Here is a 24,941-nt window from a genome sequence, read left to right on the forward strand (position 1 = left end):
CTCGGGACCTTTGCCTTTCGCGGGCAAGTGCTCTACCATCTGAGCTACCGAAGCACGACTCACGCCCGGTCCTCACGGCTTTACTTCTGCCAGTATCTCGTCTCCTACCTTCCAAACTTTACAGAAGCTCTCCTGCGAACCTTGCAGAACTAGCACTCCTGAAAGAAAGGATACTCGAACTCGGGACCTTTGCCTTTCGCGGGCAAGTGCTCTACCATCTGAGCTACCGAAGCACGACTGGTATCCAGTCTATATTTATCCAGTATACAGGGTGGTCCATTGATCTTGACCGGGACAAATATCTCACGAAATAAGCATCAAACGAAAAAACTACAAAGAACGAAACTTGTCTAGCTTGAAGGGGGAAACCAGATGGCGTTGCCATAGGTCAAATGGATATCAACTGCGTTTTTAAAAATAGGAACCCTATTGTTATCACATATTCGTGTAGTACGTAAAGAAATATGGATGTTTTAGTTGGACCACTTTTTCCGCTTTGTGATAGATGGCGCTGTAATAGTCACAAACAAATGACCCACAGTTTTAGACGAACAGTTGGTCACAGGTAGGTTTTTTAAATTAAAATACAGAACGTAGGTACGTTTGAACATTTTATTTCGGTTGTTCCAATATGATACATGTACCTTTGTGAACTTATCATTTCTGAGAATGCATGCTGTTACAGCGTGATTACCTGTAAATACTACCTTAATGCAATAAATGCTCAAAACGATGTCCGTCAACCTCAATGCATTTGGCAATACCTGTAACGACATTCCTCTCAACAGCGAGTAGTTCGCCTTCCGTAATGTTCGCACATGCATTGACAATGTGCTGACGCATGTTGTCAGGCGTTGTCGGTGGATCACGATAGCAAATATCCTCCAACTTTCCCCACAGAAAGAAATCCGGGGACGTCAGATCCGGTGAACATGCTGGGCATGGTATGGTGCTTCGACGACCAATCCACCTTTCGTGAAATATGCTATTCAATACCGCTTCAACCGGACGTGAGCTATGTACCGGACATCCATCATGTTGGAAGTACATCGCCATTCTGCCATGCAGTGAAACATCTTGTAGTAACATCGGTAGAACATTACGTAAGAAATCAGCATACATTGCACCATTTAGATTGCCATCGATAAAATGGGGGCCTATTATCCTTCCTCCCATAATGCCGCACCATACATTTCTACATCTACGTCTACGTGATTACTCTACTATTCACAATAAAGTGCCTGGCAGAGGGTTCAATGAACCACCTTCATGCTGTCTCTCTACCGTTCCACTCTCGAACGGCATGCGGGAAAAACGAGCACTTAAATTTTACTGTACGAGCCCTTATTTCTCTTATTTTATCGTGATGATCATTTCTCCCTATGTAGGTGGGTGCCGACAGAATGTTTTCGCTATCGGAGGAGAAAATTGGTGACTGAAACTTCATGAGAAGATCCCGTAGCAACGAAAACCGCCTTTGTTTTAATGATTGCCACTCCAATTCACGTGTCATGTCTGTGACACTATCTCCGCTATTTCGCGATAATACAAAACGAGCTGCCCTTCTTTGCACTTTTTCGATGTCATCCGTTAGTCCCACCTGATGCGGATCCCACACCGTACAGCAATACTCCAGAATAGAGCGGACAAGCATGGTGTAAGCAGTCTCTTTAGTAGCCCTGTTGCACCTTCTAAGTGTTCTGCCAATGAATCGCAGTCTTTGGTTTGCTCTACCCACAATATTATCTATGTGATCGTTACAATTTATGTTATTTGTAATTGTAATCCCTAAGTATTTAGTTGAATTTACAGCGTTCAGATTTGTATGACTTATCGCGTAATCGAAATTTAGCTGATTTCTTTTAGTACTCATGTGAATAAATTCACACTTTTCCTTATTCAGGGTGAATTGCCACTTTTTGCACCATACAGATACCTTATCTAAATCATTTTGCAAGTCGTTTTGATCATCTGATGACTTTACAAAACGGTAAATGACAGCATCATCTGCAAACAATCTAAGACGGCTACTCAGATTGTCTCCTATGTCGTTAATATAGATCAGGAACAATAGAGGGCCTATAACACTTCCTTGGGGAACGCCGCATATTACTTCTGTTTTACATTAACCCGCCAAGGTCGCTGATGTTCCACTTGTCGCAGCTATCGTGGATTTTACGTTGCCAAATAGTGCATATTATGCCGGTTTACGTTACCGTTGTTGGTGAATGACGCTTTGTCGCTAAATAGAACGCGTGTAAAAAATCTGAAATCTGTCATCGTCCCGTAATTTCTCTTGTGCCCAGTGGCAGAACTGTACACGACGTTCAAAGTCGTCACCATGCAATTCCTGGTGCATAGAAATATGGTACAGGTGTAATAGATGTTGATGTAGCAGTCACAACACCGACGTTTTTGAGATTCCCGATTCTCGCGCAATTTATCTACTACTGGGCATCATCATTTCTTGCAGGTCATGGTTGACGTTTCACATGTGGCTGAACACTTCCTGTTTCCTTAAATAACGTAACTATCCGGCGAACGGTCCGGACACTTGGATGATGTCGTCCAAGATACCGAGCAACATACATAGCACATGTCCGTTGGGCATTTTGATCACAATAGCCATACATCAACACGATATCGACCTTTTCCTTTTTCGTTATATTTTTACTCTTTCAAGAAGTAAATAATTTTTCTCATGCAGTTTCTTTTTTCCATGTTACATTTCTCAGAACTGAGCATCTCAATTTCATTTTCTGGAAAGTTGCTAATATCTACCTTCCTCCACCACTTCGTTTGACTTCTGGATACGGACTTCACTCTTACGCTATAGTGGATTTGTGTAGCCTGTTGTTACTGTATGAGCAGGTAGTTGCTTAAGTCTTTTAGGACCATAGATTGCAGGAGGCCCAGTTTAAGGTTCAAGCGATACAAGTCACCATTTGGGGAGACAAGCTGAGGGAGGCGCCAAAGCAAAGATTTGTACACGAAGTGTATTACAATTAGTTTCAAAATTTCCACGCTCACAAGATTTAGACTTAAATTGAGAAGTATTCCCAGGAGCCCAAGAACAGAAAGCAGAGTTGAAATTGACGGTTTGTTGCCATGTAACACGTGATATTTGCGGAAGAACTGAGTTTCTTTAGTGTCTAAACAATTTTCTCTATCTTGAAAACGGAAATTTGTGTTAGTCACTAGTAGTTTATATTTCCACATGTTTTTACTTGTAATTAGGTTTTGATAATATTTTTTTTCTTAATTTGATTTCACTTACTGGTTATTGGTATGTAGCAGAGCTATGATGTAATACATAGATTGACAAGATTTTCTCGATTGCAACACTTTTAAATTTCATTAGAATATTTATTCCTAGGGTCATGTATCTTGGAATAGTTTTCACATTTGTAAAAATCTTACCTTTTCAGAGTAAGTTTTAAAAAAGTGGATGCTATCATTTAAAAATGAAGTAAGACATACACCAGTCTTGTATTATAGGCTTGGCTGGAGGCGAAAGTCTGAAAAGTGTTCAAGATACAACACTCTCTCCTATATACTGTAGAAAAAGGTCCCTGCAGTTCATCAGTGATGGGCCAGGTGCGACTTTGAACCAGCCCTGACTGTTGGCTACGTTATACTGTATCTCTTCACACCCAAGCAAGCTGAGAATGTGCCCAGCGCCAGTTTAAAGGCCCTCATACTCAGACAGACCAGTCCACGAACTCGTCCACCGAACGGCTCTATGTTGACCTGATTGCCACGTGTGGGTGATGGTCTCACTGTTGGGCCTATTGTTGGGTCCATCAGTTCGACTGGCAAACCTCTATCTGACTGCACTAACCTAACCACTACCAGCTAGCCCACACTCCATCAATGCAGCCTTCAGTGGCAGCTCATTCTGGATGTTCACAAATTTTTAAATTCGGATAAATAGAAGAGTGTGAAATTAATAGCATCTGCTGCATAACATTTATGCTATCAACATATTTATACAACTTCAGCAACTGTCGATAATAATAATAATAATAAGCATAACCAGTCTGAAAAACAGAAAGAATTGTTTTTGTTGTATTTTGTTGGTTTGTACATAATTAAGAACAGTTTAAGGCGAGAACGAAATAATATTTAAGCTTTCACTTCTGTCCATTTCACATTTTTGTGTATGTAGGAGTTTTTTGTGCTTTTTTATGTTTTTGGACAAATGCACAAAATCCCTAATACATATATTAGTTAATGAAATAGTTTCTGGGTTGAAAATCAGACATTCCTATGTTGGACCCACATAACAACTTACGTTTATTATAACCTGTCAACAATGTCACTTGAGTATAGTACAAAAGAGACACAGAGCCATAAGGGCCAAAAGCACACCATCTTCAACCCTACATCTAAGAGAATATCAAAGAAACCAGTGATACAGCTTTTCATGAATGTTCATATGTACGTACAATGTGAGCCTACAGTACATATAAAGCTAATCCAACATAAGATCAACAGATGTCAGAAGCATGAATAAATGCAACAGACTCACATTCGACGATAATGTGCTTTATGGTTCCCAGCGCCTCAAATGGGCTACTGTATGATGAAATCCAAAACTTAATACACTGTATCTTAATCATAATCCCACAAAATAGGTTTTTCTATCAGTACGAGTGTACCAGTAAGTCAATTATTATCTGCAAAGTAGTTATAAAATATTATTGTAATCAAATAGGAAACTTATAAGAACATCATGTTTCGACATAGTCTCCTTACGTTTCAACGCACTTGGTCCATCGTTGTACAAGGTTCCTGATGCCCTCATTAAAGAAGGTTCTTGGTTGAGTTGCGAGCCAGGAATGCACCGTTTCTTTCACTGCTTCGTCAGAGGCAGTTCCACGGCCCCTTAATGCCTGTTTGAGTGGACCAAACAGGTGATAGAAGGGGCAAATTTGAGTTTCTGGAGCGTTTCAGCAGTGTGGGAAACAGGATGCGGACGGGCATTGTCGTGTAACAACAAAACACCTTTTGACAGCAATCCTCGGCGTTTGCTTCAAATTGCTGATTTTAGCCTGGCAGTAAGCATCTCACTGTAACGTACACTGTTTATTGTTTTGCCCCTTTCCTCATAATGTTCCAGTACTGGACCTTGTGCATCCCAAAAAACCGTAAGCATCAGTTTTCCTGTGGACCGTTGGGTCTTGAACTTTTTCTTGTATGGCGAATTTGGATGTTTCCATTCCATACTCTGCCGTTTACTCTCTGTCTCGTAATGATGGCTCCATGTTTCGTCACCAGTAATGTCTAAGAAGTTGTCCCCTTCGTTACCATAGTGATCCAGATGTTTTTTGCAGATGTCCAAGCGCGTTTGTTAATGCAACTGTGTGAGCTGTTTTGGGACTCATTTTGCACTAACTTTATGAAGCTCAAGTCTGTTGTGGGTGATTTCGTAGGCAGAACCGCGACTAATTTGCAGACGATGTGCCACTTCGTCAATAGTTAATCGTCTGTCCAAGAGAATCATTTCACGTGAACGCTCAATGGTTTCTTCATTTGTGGGTAAACGATCGTCCGGTTCCTTCATCGTGCATAACGCTTGTGCGACCATTTCGGAATTTTTAAATCTATTTGTAGACACTCCGTTATGGCAAAACACTGTTCCTGTACTGTACCGAAAGTCTTCGATGAATCTCGGCCCCTCATACGCCTTTCGACCACAAAAAACGGATCACTGAACGTTGCTCTTCTTTGGTGCAAATAGACAGCGGAGCAGCCATGATTAACAGCACAGCAGCGATAACGAAACTAACCCAGCAGCTTGAAAATTGCAAAATTATAACAACAAATAAAAAAATCATGCATCGTCAATGTAAAACGACAGTACTAACAAAATACACAAAAATGTAACTAAATTGCGGATAATAATTAACTTACCATCATATAACTGTAGCATATACTGATGTCAATTTTACTGTATAGTGAGTGAATTGGCATATCTGAAGAATGTGCTACTGACTAGCGGGATTTATGCCGAGTGCTACCACCGTGTGCTACCACCTGGTGGCTTCGATGTGAACTTGATGAGTAGCAAGGTAGGGCTACCTGCTGACGCCGTAAACTGCGCAGTTGTTTATCAAACCTGTACGTATTTGACCCGTAAGGCAATTACGTCAAGCCAGTCTCGCATGCGCAAAAGCTCCTTAAAACGCGTACAACTGAAGGTGTGCTTGTGAGCCTGATGTCAAGTTTCATCGAGTCTGCAGGAGCAATGTAGCAAAGCACGGAAGATTTAGTGCCGTGTATTTCAGACTGCCACATATACATTACGTTTAACAGCATTCAAAGAAAAATAACCAATAAATCCACAAAGTGTCAAAAGTTAGAGTGTTGACGTGCTCTTGCGCTCTTCCACAACAGCCGCCACTGGCAGTCGGCATTGTCCACACACAATTGTAAGTGTCAGCGAGCGGGTCGGCGGACCAATTTGGCTGTGTATGGGCGCCTTAAGGCCGCCATACACCGGCAGAACAGTCCGCCAACTCATCCGCTGAGTGAGTCTTCCCTCGAAATGTTCCCTTGCGTGTGGGTGAAAGGTTCGCAGTTGCGCCCGTGGTCCACAGGTGGCAATTTGACCAGTGGGCCTTTACCTGATTGCCCTAACCGCTACCTGCTAATCCACACGCTGTCAGCGCAGGTAGACAGGATCCACTAAGCAGCTGATCAGATCAGCAAGCGACTCGGCGAACCAGTCAGGCTGTGTATGGGTGCCTTTAAGGCCAAAGCAGCTCTAGCGACTGCTTGGGGTGTCAAGCTGAAAGGAGCACTAGGCGCCTCAGGCGCGAAATTTGTGTGCAGATTGCATCCTAATTAGTATTGAAACTGCCACAGATGAAAGTATGCGACAACAGAAGCAGACACGTTCCACTAAATATGGGTCTGCAAACGAGCCGTTTTCGAAATTCTGCTAGCGATGACTTCTGTCAAATACACAGACAAAGAAAAATTCACAGCACCTAGAAGGAGTCGTGTGACGTAAACGAAAGTTGGTAGGAGTGAAACGCGATGTTTGTTTACATTTTTCGCCAGTTGCATAAGAGCTGCGCTAGGAGCGCCACTATGAGGACGCAAATCAGGTTTGTCTTAAACACACGCTGTGACGATCACGAGCGTTAGTTACCTTTGCGACGGGACGTGGGAAGTTGACGTTAGTCAAGAATACCTTTAAGGGGAGATTTACTATCTTTGGCCCGAAAAAAGCATGTTCTTTGAGAATTTTTTTCTCAGGATGTGTGATAGATATCAATGTCAAATTTGATCACAATGTTTATTGATGTTTCCTCTACAAACTGGAATTTTTTCGACCGTAAATGTCTAAGAGCAAAGGCGGAAGTGTAGACCTACACGCGCGGTATGTCACAGGTCAGCCGGATCGCGGCTGTCAAACGATAGCTCATTGGAGGGCTGTGTGGAGGTCTGCTGTGTTTTCTGATGATAGCTAGTTCTGCCTCGGTGCCAGTGATAGCCGTGTTTTGTTTAGAAGGAGGCCAGTTGATTACTGCAACCAGCCTGTCTGCGTGCTACACACATTAGGCCTTCACCTGGAGATGTGGTATGGGGTGCAATTTCGTATGACAACAGAAGCACTCCCGTGGTTCCGTGGTTATCCCGAGCACCCTGACTGCAAATTTGTACAACAGTCTGGTGATTCGCCCTGTTGTGCTGCGATTCATGAATAGTATTCCAGTGGGTGTTTTCCAACAGGATAACGCTCGCCCACATACTGCTGTTGTAACATAAGATTCTCAACAGACTGTTGACATGTTGCCTTGGCCTGCTCGATCACCAGATCTGTCTCCAATCGAGCACGTATGGGACACCACTGGACGACAACTCCAGAGTCATCCACAACCAGCATTAAAACGTCCCTGTATTGACCGATCAAGAACGACAGGCATGGAACTCCATTCCACAAACTGACATCCGGCACCTGTAGAACATGGAGATGCACGTTTGCTTGTTTGCATTTAACACCGGTGAACATTGTACCAGCATTTCACATTTGTAGTGACTTATCTCGCGCTTGCATTAACCCGCGATCTTGCAGTGTTGATCACTTAAATATGTTAGCCATACAAATGTATTCGCGGAATTACATTACTCTGCATTTGTTTTGTTTTGGTGTTACGACTTTTTTTCGTCAGTGTATTACCCTAGTTAGTGTAGTTGTATTAGAAAAGTAAACGTTCAGATCTCCATCTAATTGGGCTGTGATTTCACCCAGGGTCTACCTCAATAAATACAACACCGCTTTAGCACGTTCTATTGCATTTTACTTTACACTCGCACCTATTAAAGGAGATGTTCAACTGTCGCTCTCAGATTTAGGGGCAATGCTGCACTGGCCTTCGCAGTGAGGATTGACCTCTTTCAAACATCGCCTGGATTATCTCACAGATCTTGGTAATATTGAATAATTCGCTGCTCCAGCTCTTTATCCGTGCAAAGGAAGTTCTGTTCCCTTCATTTTTCAAATGACCCCAGGCAGAGCAAGCCGGAGGATTGAAGTTAGGTCACCTTCGAGGGCCAGGTTCGGGATGTATTCGAGCTATCTGTCTCTGACTATTCTGGAGTGTAAATGTCCTCTTACATCAGGGTTGGCCAGAAATTCTGCATGCGTGCGGTACTCCTGCACATGTGCAACTTCCGGGTCACACCGTACACGCCGCAGCCGTCAGCGTTCATGTAGTGCATGTTTCTACGCACAGATGGCGCTTTATCCACTTGCTGGGATACTCTGTACCGACGCATTCTAGTGCTCTTTCCACAGCTTTCCAACCATGGGAAGGTATTTCGCGTATTAAACATTTAAAATACTGTCACAGTCTACTCATTGAGACATCTGCTTTTATGGTAACAGTTTAATCCAGTAAGACAAGTAATACAGTTAACAACTGTGGGTTTTTATTAAGGCAGCTTCACTGACGGCACATAAATACGCATAACGTTTTTGATCTAGTATTTAAGAAAGAGAGCACTTAGCGGCATCTCCGGCGGAAATCCGGAAGGATACCGCCCTTCGATTGGCCTTTCCGTTCTAATCAAAGCAGGTTCCAGCCACCCTGCAGCGGTCCAGCCAGCAGCCAGCAGCGGTCCCAGCCAGCAGTGGTCCCAGCCAGTGGGCAGCAGCTGTTCCTGCCAGCAGCCAGCAGCGATTCTTGCCAGCAGCCAGCAGCGGTTCCTGCCAGCAGCGGTTCCTGCCAGCAGCCACCAGCGGTTCCTGCCAGCAGACAGCAGCGTTTCCTGCCAGCAGACAGCAGCTAGCATCGATTCCTGCCAGCAGCGGATCCTGCCAGTGGCCAGCAGCGGATCCTGCCAGTGGCCAGCAGCGGTTCCTGCCAGCAGCCAGCAGCGGTTCCTGCCAGCGGCCAGCAGCAGTTCCTGCCAGCAGCCAGCAGCGGTTCCTGCCAGCAGCCAGCAGCGGTTCCTGCCAGCAGCGGTTCCTGCCAGAAGCCAGCAGCGGTTCCTGCCAGCGGCCAGCAGCGGTTCCTGCCAGCAGCCAGCAGCGGTTCCTGCCAGCAGCCAGCAGCGGTTCCTGCCAGCAGCCAGCAGCGGTTCCTGCCAGCGGCCAGCAGCAGTTCCTGCCAGCAGCCAGCAGCAATTCCTGCCAGCAGCCAGCAGAGGTTCCTGCCAACAGCGGTTCCCGCCAGCAGCCAGCAGCGGTTCCTGCCAGCAGGCAGCAGCGGTTCCTGCCAGCGTCCAGCAGCGGTTCCTGCCAGTGGCCAGCAGCGGTTCCTGCCAGCAGCCAGCAGCAGTTCCTGCCAGCGGCCAGCAGCGGTTCCTGCCAGCAGCCAGCAGCAGTTCCTGCCAGCAGCCAGCGCGGTTCCATCCAGCAGCCAGCATCCAGCAGCGGTCCCAGTCAGCAGCGTCCAGCAGGCAGCAACAGCCAGCAGCGGTCCCAGCCTGCAGCGGTCCCAGCCAGCAGCAGCAGCAGTAGCGTCCCAACCAGCCGGCCAGCCAGGTCACTTTCCCCACCAGCAGCAGCAGAGTGAGGTTTAGGTCCCAGTCTCCTTCATCGTTTCTCCGTCCCTTTAATCTGTGTATCTCATCGCCTTGTCCGTCCCTCGTGTGCTTCTTTGTCCTGTCCTGTGCTTTTCCCCTTGTCACCATGTCAACCCCCACGAACACCACTACGGCCACTACCACTGCCATAGTATACACATCTCCCTCCGCCGCCACCACCACCATCATGTGGTGTGCCCAATCCCCCCCCTCTATCCATCCCCCCACTCCTCACTCTCCCATCTCCCTCACTCTTTGTTGCTCCATCCCCGGCTCCTCCATGCCTCGCCTCCTCTGACCCCTTCCCTCCACTCTCCCCCTCTGCTCCTTCCATTTCCGCGGCCCCCGCTAGGGTGGTGGCCCGGAGGGCCATGGTCCACGCTCAACTTTCCCCTTCGCCCTCTTCATCGTCTTCATCATCACCGTCGCCATCGCCCTCACCATCTCTGGCGCCGACTCCAGCACTGGGACCTGCCCCTCCACGCCACCTTCCAGTTGCTCCCGTCCCCCACACCTTCTCCACCGCCGTCAAATGCCCTAGCGCCACCCCTGCCTCTTCTGCATCAAAAAAGGCTCTGCCTCATCCCCCTTCCCCTGTCCAGGATGTCATGGATGTCTCGCCGCCTGTCCCTGCCCCCTCCTCCTCCTCCTCCTCCTCCTCCTCCTCCTCCTCCTCCTCCTCCCCCTTCCTCCTACCGCTACATCCTCTCCCGTCCTGATCCTTCCCTTCTTGAGGCCCGGAACCTCACCCTTTTCCTTCGCCAGCATTTTCCCGGTGCCCCCATCTCCCTCCTCACTCCTCGCTGTGATTCGGTCCTCATCTCCTCCACCAGCACCACCCTTCACACAGATCTCCTTTCCCTTATCCCTGTCACCCGCTTTGGCCCTCATGCCTCCCTCACCCCTGCCTCTTCCCCGCCTCCCTCCCGCCAACCCCAACCCCCGCGTCGCCCGCCGACCCTCACCGCCGTGATCACTCGGCTTAGTCCGACAATCACGGAGGAGGAGGTATTGGCGGAACTCAAGGCGCAGCCCCATCTGGAGGTGTGTGCGGTTCGCCGCATCCACAACTCTGCTGGCCCTACCCGCCTTATGCGGGTGTTTTCCGAACACCCCCTCTCCATAGACCGTCTCCTGAAGGTGGGTGCCCTTCTTTTTCACCAACGCTACCAAGTTGACCCTTCCCGTTCCTCTCCTCAATCCCTCCGCTGCCAGAGGTGCTTGCGGTATAATGCACACACGACATCTGAGTGCCGTGAGGCCCCCACCTGCCCGCACTGTAGACAAGCCCACTTCTTACGGCAGTGCCCCAATCTCCAGTCCCCCCCCCCCCCCTCCTGTAATACCTGTAACTTCCCATTTCCTACTTACTCCCAGAAATGTAAGGCCCGATCCCCTCCTACCACTCCAGAACTCAGCGTTCCTGTCCGCCCTCTGGACGCCCCCACCCCTCCCGGCAATTCCCTTCGCCCTCCCCCTACCGCTGAGGACACCATCAGATTCCTCACCATCGTCCTTCAGAATGTTCATCCTTTTCAGCGCCCTCACACCCTCCAACAGATATCCCTTGCCGCCCGTTCCGTTTTCCACCTAAAAATGTATGCCACCTACTCCAACAACCAGGCCCATTTCACCTTCTCACGTCTTGACACCCTCGTCTAAATCCCTGTCATGGCGCGACAGCACCGTATCCTTTTCAACAACATCTGCTCCCTTCCCGCCAACAAGAACCTCTTCCTGCACACCCTTGCCACCCACCGCATGTATGCCTTCCTCCTCAATGAAACCTACCTCCAACCCCACCACACCATCCACATTTCGCCCTACCTCCTTCACCGCTCCGATAATCCCCTCCCGATTGCGTGTGGCGGAGTTGCCATTGGTCACCACCGCCAGATCCCCGTTCAGCTCCAACCTCTCCTTCCCGACCCCACCGAACACCTGATCCTTAGTCTATTCTTCCCCGGCCTTACCGTCACCTGCGCCACCATCTATGTCTGCCCTAACGCCCCTATTCCCTTCGACTTCCTCTCCCACATTGACCGTACCTTCTCCTCCTATGTGATCACCGCCGACCTCAACATCCATAGTCGTTCCGCCGCCCAGTTACAGCTGTGGCATCGGTTCCTCCCCTCCGTTCAAGGCGACCTTATCCCCATCCCCCAGAACACCCGTCCTGAATCCAACTCCACTCCCGATGTTATCCTTTCCTCCCATAACCTCTTTGGCTGCATAACAGTGGATGTCCTGGAGCCTATTGGTAGCGACCATCTCCCTGTCCTCCTCACTGTTTCATACGGTCGTCGCCCCCGCCGTGACCCTCGTAATGACCCTCCCCCAAAGTACGTCTATGACTATTCCCATGCCAACTGGAATGCCTACCGGGATACCCTCTCCACCCAGGTCGATAGCCACCCCTTCACCTACCACCGCCCTGACGATGTAACCCATGCCACCTCCTTTCTCCAGCAGACCTTGTCTGAGGCCGTGGAGGCCCACGTCCCTACCGTCCTACCCTACCCCCACAGGCCGTCCTCCTCCTCCGTGAATCCTGCCGTCTCTACCGTGCCTTTCTCCACATGCGTGACCCGGACACACTATGACGCCACCGGCAACTGCAGCGACACATTCGTAATTTGCTCGCGGCTAAGAAATGCCGGGACTGGCGACAGACATGCACCCGTTTAACTGCTACCCTACCTATAAACTCGTCCAAGTTCTGGTCAGCCTTCTGTCGCCTTACTGGTACTAAACCCTCCCCCTACTATCCTCTTCTCCATGATGATCACCCCTTCCCTGACACCCTTAGTAAGGCCAACCACTTTGCCTCCTACCTCTCCGACGTGTTTTCCATCCCCGACGATCCCCAGTTCGATTACTCCCTCTTCCCGGATATCCACGATCGAACTGACACCTCTGTCCCTCCCCTTGCACCTGGTTTCCAGTACTTGGACAACATTGCACACACGGAACTCAATGCCCCTATCACTACACAGGATCTCATTGCTACACTCCGCACAAAATGCAACACCGCTCCTGGTCATGATCGTGTGACCTACTGTCACCTTCGTGAAGCTCCTGTCTCTTTCCTCTCCACCCTGGCCAGGCTCTACAATGTAGTCCTGTCCACCGGTTACTACCCCGACCTGTGGAAAACCTCCCATATCCTGATGTTCCTTAAACCTGGCTAACCGCCATCCGCCGTCTCCTACTACAGTCCCATCAGCCTTACCTCGATCTTCAGCAATGTCCTGGAATCTGTCCTCACCCGACGCATCCACCAGCATCTCCGTCAGTACCGCCTCTTCCCGTTACCCAGTGTGGCTTTCAGCCGTCCTTCTCTTCTGACGACCTTCTTCATCTCACTCATCTCCTTTCCGAACATTTTAATTCCCGTCGCTCCGCAATCTTCCTCTCCCTGGACCTCGAACGTGCTTATGACCGCATATGGCATTCTGGTCTCCTCTTCAAGCTCCAAACCTTTGCCCTTCCCATTAACTACGTCCGTCCGATCGGCTCGTTTCTCTCCCACCGTCCTTCCTATGTCACCATTCATAACACGGATTCCTACACCTTTTTTCCCTCCGCCAGTGTGCCCCAAGGCTCCGTCCTCTCCCCCCTTCTGTACCTTTTGTATATGGCGGACATGCCGCCGCCGTCACCACTCGTCCACCTTCTCCACTTTGCCGAAGACACCGCCTTCCTTGCCCTTGCCCCCACCCTGCAGCGCTGACAACACCTTCTTCAATCCCATCTTGACCGGTTCATCGCTTGGTGCAACCAGTGGTTGCTCAAGGTCAATCCTTTTAAAACCCAGGCGATCATTGTAGGCAAAACCACCCCTTCCTTCTGCCTCCTTGATTTCTATCTCACCGTATATGGCCGTCCTATCGCCCTCATCCCCACCCTCAAGTACCTTGGCGTCACCCTCGACCGTCGCCTCTCGTGGACCCCCCATCACCGGACAATCCAAGCCAAGGGACGCTCCCGACTCCGTCTCCTCAAGCTCCTTTCCGGCCGTACGTGGGGTCTGGACACCTCCACCATCCTCCACACCTATAAATCCCTCATCCGCCCTATCCTTTGTTACGCCCGTCCGGCCTGGATCTCCGCCCCCCCTACCTTTTATAACTCCTTTCAAATCCTTGAACGCCATGCTCTCCGCCTCGCCTATCGCATCCGTCTCCCCTCCCCCACGCGGATCCTGTACGACCTCATTCCGTTACCCCACCTCCTCCTTTTCCTTGAAAGGATACGGATCCTGTACACCTCCCGCAAACTCGATCCTCCTCACCCACTTGTCTCGCCCATCCTCTCCCACCCCCGCCCACTGCCGCGCCTGTATTCCCGCGTCCCACCCGGTCTCCATCTCTCCACCCTCCTCACCCTCTCGCAAGGTGGCTTCCGCCAGCTCCCCCTACCTGATGATGTCCTCCTCCCCTCCATCTACCCCTACTATCAACTTTGATCCTCCCCCTCCCCACTTCCTGTGTCCTTTCCTTTAAGCACCATCCCTCCCTTCTCTTTCCTTTTCCCCGTCCCCTTCCTCCACCCCTCTTCCCCCGGGCTCCCCCTCCCCCTTCCTCCCTTCCCCCTATCTCCCCTGCCCATGGCATCTGCTCTCCCCTCTCCCTCTCCCCCCCCTCCTCCTCTCTTGGCAGGTCCCCGGACTCGTACACGGTTAGTGAACATTCGCGCGCCGGAGATCAACGCCTCGTGTTTCTGTGTGTGCCGTCGTTTTGTGCTTAAGTGGTTTAGTGTTATTCGTTTTGTGCACCTACGTTCACGTGTGACAATTTTCGTCTATGTATATGTCCAAGTGTCTGAACAAATTTTATCTTGGACTCTACGCCCATGAACGGCTCCATGTATTTTAAAAAGTGTTTGTCTCCGTTTATATGTCCACCATATTTTTTTCTCTAATTGTCTTCATTTGCATCTTTTGTGTTTCTCTGAGGCCAAAGAGCGGCGTAGTATGCTGCTGCTGGCCTGCCTGTCAACAGGTTTAAAAATAACGATAAAGAAAAAAAAATAGCGACCTCCAACGAACCTTATTCATGATTTCAAATAATATTAAATTAATGCAAGGCTTCCTATAAGTAATTGTCGGTGCTCTCAGTTACACCCACATAATTTCTGTCTCACTGATCTCTGAACAGAATGATAACCGCAGACCTCTCGATGGTCACCTGTTAGTTCAATACCATTATTGCTAGATCTTTCATCAGTTCCGTCTGAAATCTGCATAATAACCGACAATTAGATGAATGTTATGTTTTATCGACTTCAGCTGAGCGTAAACCTTCACACGAACAAGAAAACCCTAAATGTAAGTATACATTGGAACAATCGGTTTAATGATCAGTTTTCCTGATAATAATGTGACGTGGAGCAGAATGAGGCAATAATGCTCAGTTAGTAAACAATAATTTTTAATTATGAAAGGAATAAATCTAAATACGTTTATCACTGGTTATGAGTAATGATATAGTTAATATCGGGCACAAAAGCACGTCTCATTACGCTTGATCGAAACCTTGATTTATTCATTTTCACTACCGAGAAAAATCTTTCACAAACATATGTTGACCCGAACATGGACATAACTCTCGCGGCTTCTCGGTGCAGGCGTGGAAATTCTTGTTCTGAAAAATTTCCGTAGAATTCTTTTGTACTTCGCACTGCAAAGAACTTGTCCTTCAGTCTTGTATTGCACTGTAGGTCGATCAGTTCCATCTGTAGATCATTCGGAGCATCTTCAACTGACGACGAGAACGGTCGAGCAAAGAGGCGAATGACAGGAGACAAACTCGTAACATCTGCAAATCGTGCTCGAAATTGTTCCTTAATTTTTACAATTATTGACACGTATTCTTGAAATCTAGCACTTTCATGGACCAGTCCAAGAGCCGGGAAATGTGCAGTGTTTTCTGTCAATAGCTGGCTCTCCCAAAGCTCAAGCTTTCTTTCAAAGGCATTTACTTTTTCCAACATGTCAGAAATTAAATTATTTTACCTTGCAAACTGACGTTCAGGCTGTTCATGTGAGACGTAAAGTCCACGAGAAATGCAAGGTCTGATATCCAACAACGGTCTTCCAACATAGGTTCACTTTTTTCCTTCTCATGTAAGAATGTTACCATGACCAAACGTAAATCAAAAAATATGTTCAGCATTATACCTCGACTGAGCCAGCGTACTTCGGTATAGTAAGGTATGTCGCCATACTCCGCTCCTAATTCCTCCGAAAACCGCCGGAACTGGCGATGCATAAGCCTATGTATCTTCAGATAGTTTACAGTACGCACAATAATTTGCATGACGTTTGCTAACGTTACTGATTTTGCACAAAGCGATGCAGAATGCAGTGAATTCCATACAACATCTCGTCTGTGCGCCCTAGCTTTTTGCGCAACCGTGCTATGAATCCTCTCTGATGGCCTTGCATTGATGGTGTTCCATCTGTGGTCACTGAGACTAACCGATTCCAGTCCATACCGACACCATCAATCGCTTGCTCGACAGCTTGGAGTAAGTCCGCACCTGTAGTAGTCCCTTTCGAAGGTACTAAGTCCAAAACGTCCTCTGTTACACAAATTGCGTTATCGACACCTCGTATGTATATCACAAACTGGGCTGTATCTGTAAGATCTGATGCTTCATCGAACGCAACAGAGAAAGCAAAAAAGTCTTTAGCCTTATTTATTAGCTGCCTCCCCACATCACCGGCCATAGCACTGATACGTCTTGTCACTGTTTGTTTGGATAGACTGATTTCTTGAAACCTGCTAACGTTCGTGGGACACCCAAGTTCTGCAGCATCAATCAGACACCCTTTCACAAACTCCCCTTCGGAAAAGGGTTTGCCAGATTGTGCAATTCTTAATGCGATTTTAAAACTTGCTCGCAGTGAAGATTTAGTGTGGTTGTCATTCTCGAAAATTGAAAACAGTACATTGTACAGCGTACAGTAAAATAGACATAAATGTAACACAAGAAACTAAGAGTTCAAGAAGTATCAGTTACTTTGACGTACAGTAAAATCGAGTTGATGTGTCTCATCCATTTTCTTAAGGACATTAATTTTGCTTGCTGTTCTTCACTGTTGAGTACACTACACTCGTCTTTGTGATATGTATTGTAGTGTCTTTCAATAGAAAACTTACGCTGGCCGCCTATTATTCGGCGGCACAGCAAACACTGTGAGTTTTCGCCAACGGCTACAAAAAAGAATTGCAATTCTCAGTCATTTTTAAACGACTGAGAACGTAGATCTCCCGTCCTTTGCTTTTTCACAGTACCTGCCATTCCTCAGTACTTTTGTGTTAAGGTTACGGTCACCAGGGGTAAACGAAACTGGGTATGTTGCGACCTTGCTTGTACCACATAAACAAGGAAGTGGAGCCGCCGCCGTTCATTTAGGACACACGTCTAATAACAGATGTCGCTGTCGCACACGTGTGCACATGTGCTGCATTTCCGCACGTCTACACACTGTGCAGCGTTTGGCCGGCCCTGTCTTACATCAACAGTAAAGTACGCTGGTGTCCCATTACGCATGTACCACATTCCCCATCTATGGCTCATGGGTGAAATTTGAGCCCACTTGAACGGAGACTTAATCGAAAAGTTTTTCGTTTCAAATACGTTTCTCCCAACTAGGACAGTACTTCATAGCGAAGTGAGTAACGGCTCGTAATCACACATTCGCAATTCAGCCACTAACAGCTCGTTTGCGGACCCATGTCTACTTGAACAATTTTGTCTCTGTTATCGTATACTTTCACACGCATCAGTTTTCGCAAGAAATTGTAATCCACCAACACTGCAGAGTGTTAACGCAAGTTCGAGCAGAGGGAATAGTTTCCCAGGTTAGTGATGGGATGGCGAGGCGCGGCGACTCGAGCGCACCGAGAATTTCTCGAGCGTCTAGTTCTCAAGCAATTCTTGAGAAGCTCACGAGAAATGGCTCGGCGGCGTGTGCCGCTGCGCGCCAGTTGGCTGCGACAACATACGCCGCGCCGCAGTTGTTTTATGAATTGAATGCCGCCGCTAGACAAACACGCTCGCTGTGTTCGTAACTAGTATGTCTCAGGTTTCATTCGAGTCAAGTTATTCAAATCAATATGGACACTCGAAAACGAACGTCATGGTGCTAGCAATACTTTACGGAGGATGGAGATAACGTTACTTGCAACATTTGTCGTAAAGATCTCCGTAATGTATCAAAAAATACAACGGGTATGATTAGACATCTTAAACTGCACAATTTATCGAGCAATAAAACCGCGACGTCCGTGGATACAGAGGCTCATTCTTCCAGTAGTGCGAGGCAGACAAAATATCCAGGTACGTATGGTACAAAAGGTGAATTCCGTGCAAAAAGTTCGGATATTGTCCGAAGCGGTCCGCGACCCTTATAAAACATTGATTTTTTAATCGTACTCCGATAGTCTACAACATACCCCAAAATCAAACCTATACTATCCTAGCTTTTGCACGACACGATATGTAATTTTATTGGAATAGTTGTCGAGCATAACGTATCCCCTCGCAGGAGCACTGATCTAAATCTTACGTTTCTCTTCATAGAGGGAAGTAAACGACAACAACAGCTAGATGAAGCACTAGTGGCCATGATAACAGACGATTTTCAACCGCTTTCAATCGTCGAGGACACTGGTTTTCGACGTTTTGTTTCACTGTTGGTCGTGTGCGATTTGCAGGGGGGGGGGGGGGGGGATGGGGGGGATTACTCCCCCTCTGCATCAGACCATCCCCTCCTCTGGTTTTAGTTTGTACATCCCAACCTGGGATGTTTATTTCCCACACACTGGAGTAAAACTTTACATATAATTTAAATTTGTGGAACCGAACACTGAAAGTTTTTAATAAGTCTTACTATTAATACTATTAATATGTTTCAGTTTTCTATCATCGGAATAAGTACAACTTTTCACAAATGTGCCTCTACTTTTTGAATTCTCCTCGTAGATCTGTACCCGTATGTAGATGATTTTGTAAATAAGCTTTACGTATAATGTACTTTTAAAGATATAACAAGGGATGGCATACGCGTCAATACAGTGCTGAGTTTCGGCATTAACATCTATTTATAAATAGCTGTTTAACCATGCGTAACGCCACGGTCCAAGCTAGTAACATATATAATTCTACTAACCCCCTAAGACATCCCCCCCACTGGTAAAAGCACAAATCGCACCCTGCTGTTGGACCCACAATACTCGATACCAAATCGAAAAAAATTGCGCCTCATGATTGAGGACGATTACCATAAACAGAAAGAGGCCATTAACTTGCCCGTGGAAGACTCTACTTGTGTTTCTTTAACGACCGATATTTGGACCTCACTCAATAGTGAGGCATATATTGCTGTAACTGGTCATTTCATTAACACTAATTGGTGCCTGAATGCTTTAGCTCTCGAGACATTTCGTTTCCCGGAAAAGCATACAGCGCTAAATATTAGTGAGGTGTTAGATAACGTGATTTCAGAATGGAAAAAAATGGCTCTGAGCACTGTGGGACTCAACATCTTAGGTCATAAGTCCCCTAGAACTTAGAACTACTTGAACCTAACTAACCTAAGGACATCACACACACCCATGCCCGAGGCAGGATTCGAACCTGCGACCGTAGCAGTCCCGCGATTCCGGACTGCAGCGCCAGAACCGCTAGACCATCAGAATGGAACATTGAAAACAAAGTTGTAAGCATCACAACTGACAACGCCAGTAACATGACGGCCGCCGTACAACTTATTCACAGTGGCAACACAGATATGCAACATGTGCCTTGTTTAGCACACACCATCAATTTAGTTGTGAAAAGTTCTTTGAACACCAACAGTGAGCTCTGCATAATGCGGGATAAGGCCAGAAAAATTGTTAGCTACTTTATAACAAGTTGCAATGCTAATGAAAAACTCCATGAAATTCAGGATCTAATGAAAAAACCTGTTCATAAATTGATTCAGGAAACCGAAACCCGATGGAACAGTACGTTTTATAAGCTACAACGTCTAGTGGAGCAAAAAGAATGCATTGCAGCCTGTTTATCAACTTTGTATTCAGGTGTAGAGAACCTCACAGCTGACGAGTGGCGAATTTTGAGCGAATGTTTATGTGTACTACAGCCATTTGAAGTGGTAACAAGTGAAATCTCAACTGAAAACTATACCTCTCTTTCGAAAGCTATTCCAATAATCAGACAGCTAATCACAACGTATGCAATGGGAAGTGGGCTACCACGACAGCGCAACAGCTACAGCAACATTTGCACAACTCACTAACAGCCCGGGTAGGATTAATAGAAACAAACAAAGTACACGGCGTTGCCACAGTTCTCGACCCAAGATTCAAAACGTTACCATTTACGAATCCCATTCATTCAAAACATGCCGTTGCAAGCCTAATTGCAGAGTGCACAAACGTGGTAGATACCATACGATCTACTCATTCGGCTGCTAACGACACAAGCCACGAGTACTATTTCGTACAAAACGCCAGTAGTTCCTTATGTGCTTCCTTCGATGAAGAGGTTTCCAATAAAAATCTAATGAAAAGCGGTTGTGATAGCATAGACCTGGAGGTACAACGATATTGAGAAGAACCGTACCTACAACGCACAGATAATCCTTTACACTATTGGGAAAAAAAATGAAAAGAGTTACCCAGGTCTAGCTGTCGTGGCAAAAAAAATCTTGCAATACCTGCAACGTCTGTTCCCAGTGAAAGAATATTTTCGATAACAAGACTACTTATAAACAAACAAAGAAGCAGACTAAAGGGCCAATTGGTTAACAAAATCATATTTCTAAACAAAAATCGGTGGCAGTGTAGCAATGGGATGTAAAAATGCCTTCTGCTGAACAACTTTTATTTCCTTTCTTTCTTCAGTAAGTAAACGCATGTACGCAGTTTCTGAATATAAAAGGCTATAGCACATCTCTTTTACGTTTAAGCATGCATGCATACATGTAGAATGTACAAGGTAATTTATTTTGTAAGAATAAAGCTTCTGTTTAATGCGAATTTTGTGCTTTGTTTTAAACAACAATTCTATGATTTTTGTCTTATGAGACATATACTAATACTTCAGTACACATTAATAACGGTAGTACAGTTGATATCAATCATAGACTTTCAAAGTTTTCCGAGCACGTACGTACGACGAGTACGACCGCTGCGGCTCAGTGCTTCGTGTACTGAAGGTTCGCGCAATTTCTCAGAGAGCGCAGCACTGTCAACTTCTCGAGCGTAGCCGAGAAATTGCCTTCGCGTCGCGCGTTTCTCGAGCGCGCTCATAGCCCATCCCTATCCAAGGTATGGGAGTGGCCATAAGACTTCTTAAGTAATAGAACACAGTACTTTGTCCTTGACAGCGAGTGTTCATCAGAGACAAGTGTATCGTCAGAAGTGCCCCAGGGAAGTGTGATGGGATCGGTTTTGTTCTCTATATTCATAAATGATTTGGCAGAAAGGGCGAGCAGCCATCTGCGACTGTTTGCTGACGACGCTGCAGTATACAGCAAACTGTTGTTGCTCAGCGACTGTATGAGTATACGATATGAGTTAGACAAAGTTTCTAGCTGGTATGATAAATGGTAGATTGCTCTAAATGTAGAAAAATGTGAGTTAATGCAGATGATGAGGAAAAAGAATCAAGTTAAGTTCGAAGACAGTATTAATGCTGTGATACTTGACACACGTACTCGGTTAAATATTTAGGCCTAACGAGGATAGTGGTAAAGCCAAATGGTCGACTTCGTTTATTGGAAGAATTTAGGAAAGAGTAGCTAATCTTCAAAGGAGACCCCACCAGGTCAGATTCAAAGATCGAACAAATTCAGGAGCGTGCCTCTAGATTTGTTACTGGCTGCTTCGATCAACACGCGAGTATTACAGAGAAGTTTCCTGGACTCAGATAGGCATCCGTGGAGGAAAGACAACTTCCTATACGCGGAACACTATTGAGAAAGTTTAGAGACCACGCAACTGAAGGTGGTTGCAGAACGTTTCCAGTACTGCGCATTTATATTCCGTAAGGACTGGGACGATATGGTAAGCGAAAGGTGGGCTCGTGTGGAAGCAATTAGTCTGCCAATTTTTCTCTCGCTCCATTTGCGAGTGGGACAGGAAACGAAATGGCTAGTAGTAGTACATAGTCCTCTCCGCCCTCCACCATACGGTGGCTTGCAGAATGTGTATATAAGTGTAGATGTACAGGGTGTTACAAAAAGGTACGGCCAAACTTTCAGGAAACATTCCTCACATACAAAGAAAGAAAATATGTTATGTGGACATGTGTCCGGAAACGCTTACTTTCCATGTTAGAGCTCATTTTATTACTTCTATTCAAATCACATTAATCACGGAATGGAAACACACAGCAACAGAACGTACCAGCGTGACTTCAAACACTTTGTTACAGGAAATGTTCAAAATGTCCTCCGTTAGCTAGGATACATGCGTCCAGCCTCCGTCGCATGGAATCCCTGATGCGCTGATGCAGCCCTGGGGAATGGCGTATTGTATCACAGCCGTCCACAATACGAGCACGAAGAGTCTCTACATTTGGTACCGGGGATGCGTAGACAAGAGCTTTCAAATGCCCCCGTAAATGAAAGTCAAGAGGGTTGAGGTCAGGAGAGCGTGGAGGCCATGGAATTGGTCCGCCTCTACCAATCCATCGGTCACCGAATCTGTTGTTGAGAAGCGTACGAACACTTCGACTGAAATGTGCAGGAGCTCCATCGTGTATGAACCACATGTTGTGTCGTACTTGTAAAGGCACATGTTCTAGCAGCACAGGTAGAGTATCCCGTATGAAATCATGATAACGTGCTCCATTGAGCGTAGGTGGAAGAACATGGGGGCCAATCAAGACATCAACAACAATGCCTGCCCAAACGTTCACAGAAAATCTGTGTTGATGACGTGATTGCACAATTGCGTGCGGATTCTCGTCAGCCCACACATGTTGATTGTGAAAATTTACAATTTGACCACGTTGGAATGAAGCCTCATCCGTAAAGAGAACATCTGCACCGAAATGAGGATTGACACTTTGTTGGATGAACCATTCGCAGAAGTGTACCCGTGGAGGCCAATCAGCTGCTGATAGTGCCTGCACACGCTGTACATGGTACGGAAACAACTGGTTTTCCCGTAGCACTCTCCATACAGTGATGTGGTCAACGTTACCTTGTACAGCAGCAACTTCTCTGACGCTGACATTAGGGTTATCGTCAACTGCACGAAGAATTGCCTCGTCCATTGCGGGTGTCTTTGTCGTTCTAGGTTTTCCCCAGTCGCGAGTCATAGGCCGGAATGTTCTGTGCTCCCTAAGACGCCGATCAATTGCTTCGAACGTCTTCCTGTCGGGACACTTTCGTTCTGGAAATCTGTCTCGATACAAACGTACCGCGCCGCGGCTATTGCCCCGTGCTAATCCATACATCAAATGGGCATCTGCCAACTCCGCATTTGTAAACATTGCACTGACTGCAAAACGACGTTCGTGATGAACACTAACCTGTTGATGGTAGGTACTGATGTGCTTGATTCTAGTACTGTGGAGCAATGAGTCGCATGTCACCACAAGCACCGAAGTCAACATTACCTTCGTTCAATTGGGCCAACTGGCGGTGAATCGAGGAAGTACAGTACATACTGACGAAACTAAAATGAGCTCTAACATGGAAATTAAGCGTTTCCGGACACATGTCCACATAACATCTTTTCTTTATTTGTGGGTGAGGAATGTTTCCTGAAAGTTTGGCCGTACCTTTTTGTAACACCTTGTATATGTACAAGGTGGTCAGAAACAGCCTGAAAAGCTTATAAGCGAGTTGCAGGGTAGGTTGTGCTGAAAAATAATAGTCAAGAAAAAGTTCGATACGTTGCGTCGTTTCCGAGTTAATTAGCATTGAAGTTAGCCAATCAGGCCGTTGCGATTGCTAATTCAAGCGACCCGCCAGATACAATTAGTGTCAGTTGCTGCCATAGCGTACACAGACCACGAGACAGTTCAGCTTTTGGCTCGGGTTCGATTCTTACTACCGTCCCAGGTCCAGTTTTTGTAGTGCTCTCTTGAACGGACTTAGAAAACCAGACGGAGATACTGTCTCTGACGGGCGGCTTGAATTTGCGCTCGACGGCCGTTTTCACCGAGCGGTTCTAGACGTTTCAGTCCGGAACCGCACTGCTGCTACGATCGCAGGTTCGAATCCTGCCTCGGGCATGGGCGTGTGTGATGTCCTTAGGTTAGTTAGGTTTGAGTAGTTCTAAGTCTAGGGGACTGATGACCTCAGATGGTAAGTCCCATAGTGCTCAGAGCCATTTGAACCATTTTGAACCATTTGCGCTCGCATCGCCGTGATTGGCTAACTTCAGTGCTAATTAACTACTCAGAAACGGTGCAACGTATCGAATTTTTTTCTTAACAGTTATTTCTCGACACAACCAATCCTGGAACACCGTTACAATCATTTCAGACTCTTTCTGACTACTCTGTATAAATCAAAAAATTAATGTATTATTTACAGATAAATAAATAATACCCCACGTATTACTCACAGTTTGGTGCATATTTTCATCAGATGTCATTTCCGTGACTAGCCTGTCAGCTTACAATGGTGCTATCGGCAGTACTCAAACCCAGCTACACCGCTTGAAAAGCGTCAAAGCTGTCCAGCTATGGGGGAAGATTATTACACCACTGGCCATTAAAATTGCTACTCCAAGAAGAAATGCAGATGATAAACGGTATTCATTGGACAAATATATTAGAACTGACATGTGATTAAATTTTCACGCAATTTGACTGCAGAGATCCTGAGAAATCAGTACCCAGAACAACCACCTCTGGCCGTAATG

Source organism: Schistocerca nitens, chromosome 1 (genome assembly GCF_023898315.1).
Source record: "Schistocerca nitens isolate TAMUIC-IGC-003100 chromosome 1, iqSchNite1.1, whole genome shotgun sequence".
NCBI classification, from domain to species: Eukaryota; Metazoa; Arthropoda; class Insecta; order Orthoptera; family Acrididae; genus Schistocerca; species Schistocerca nitens.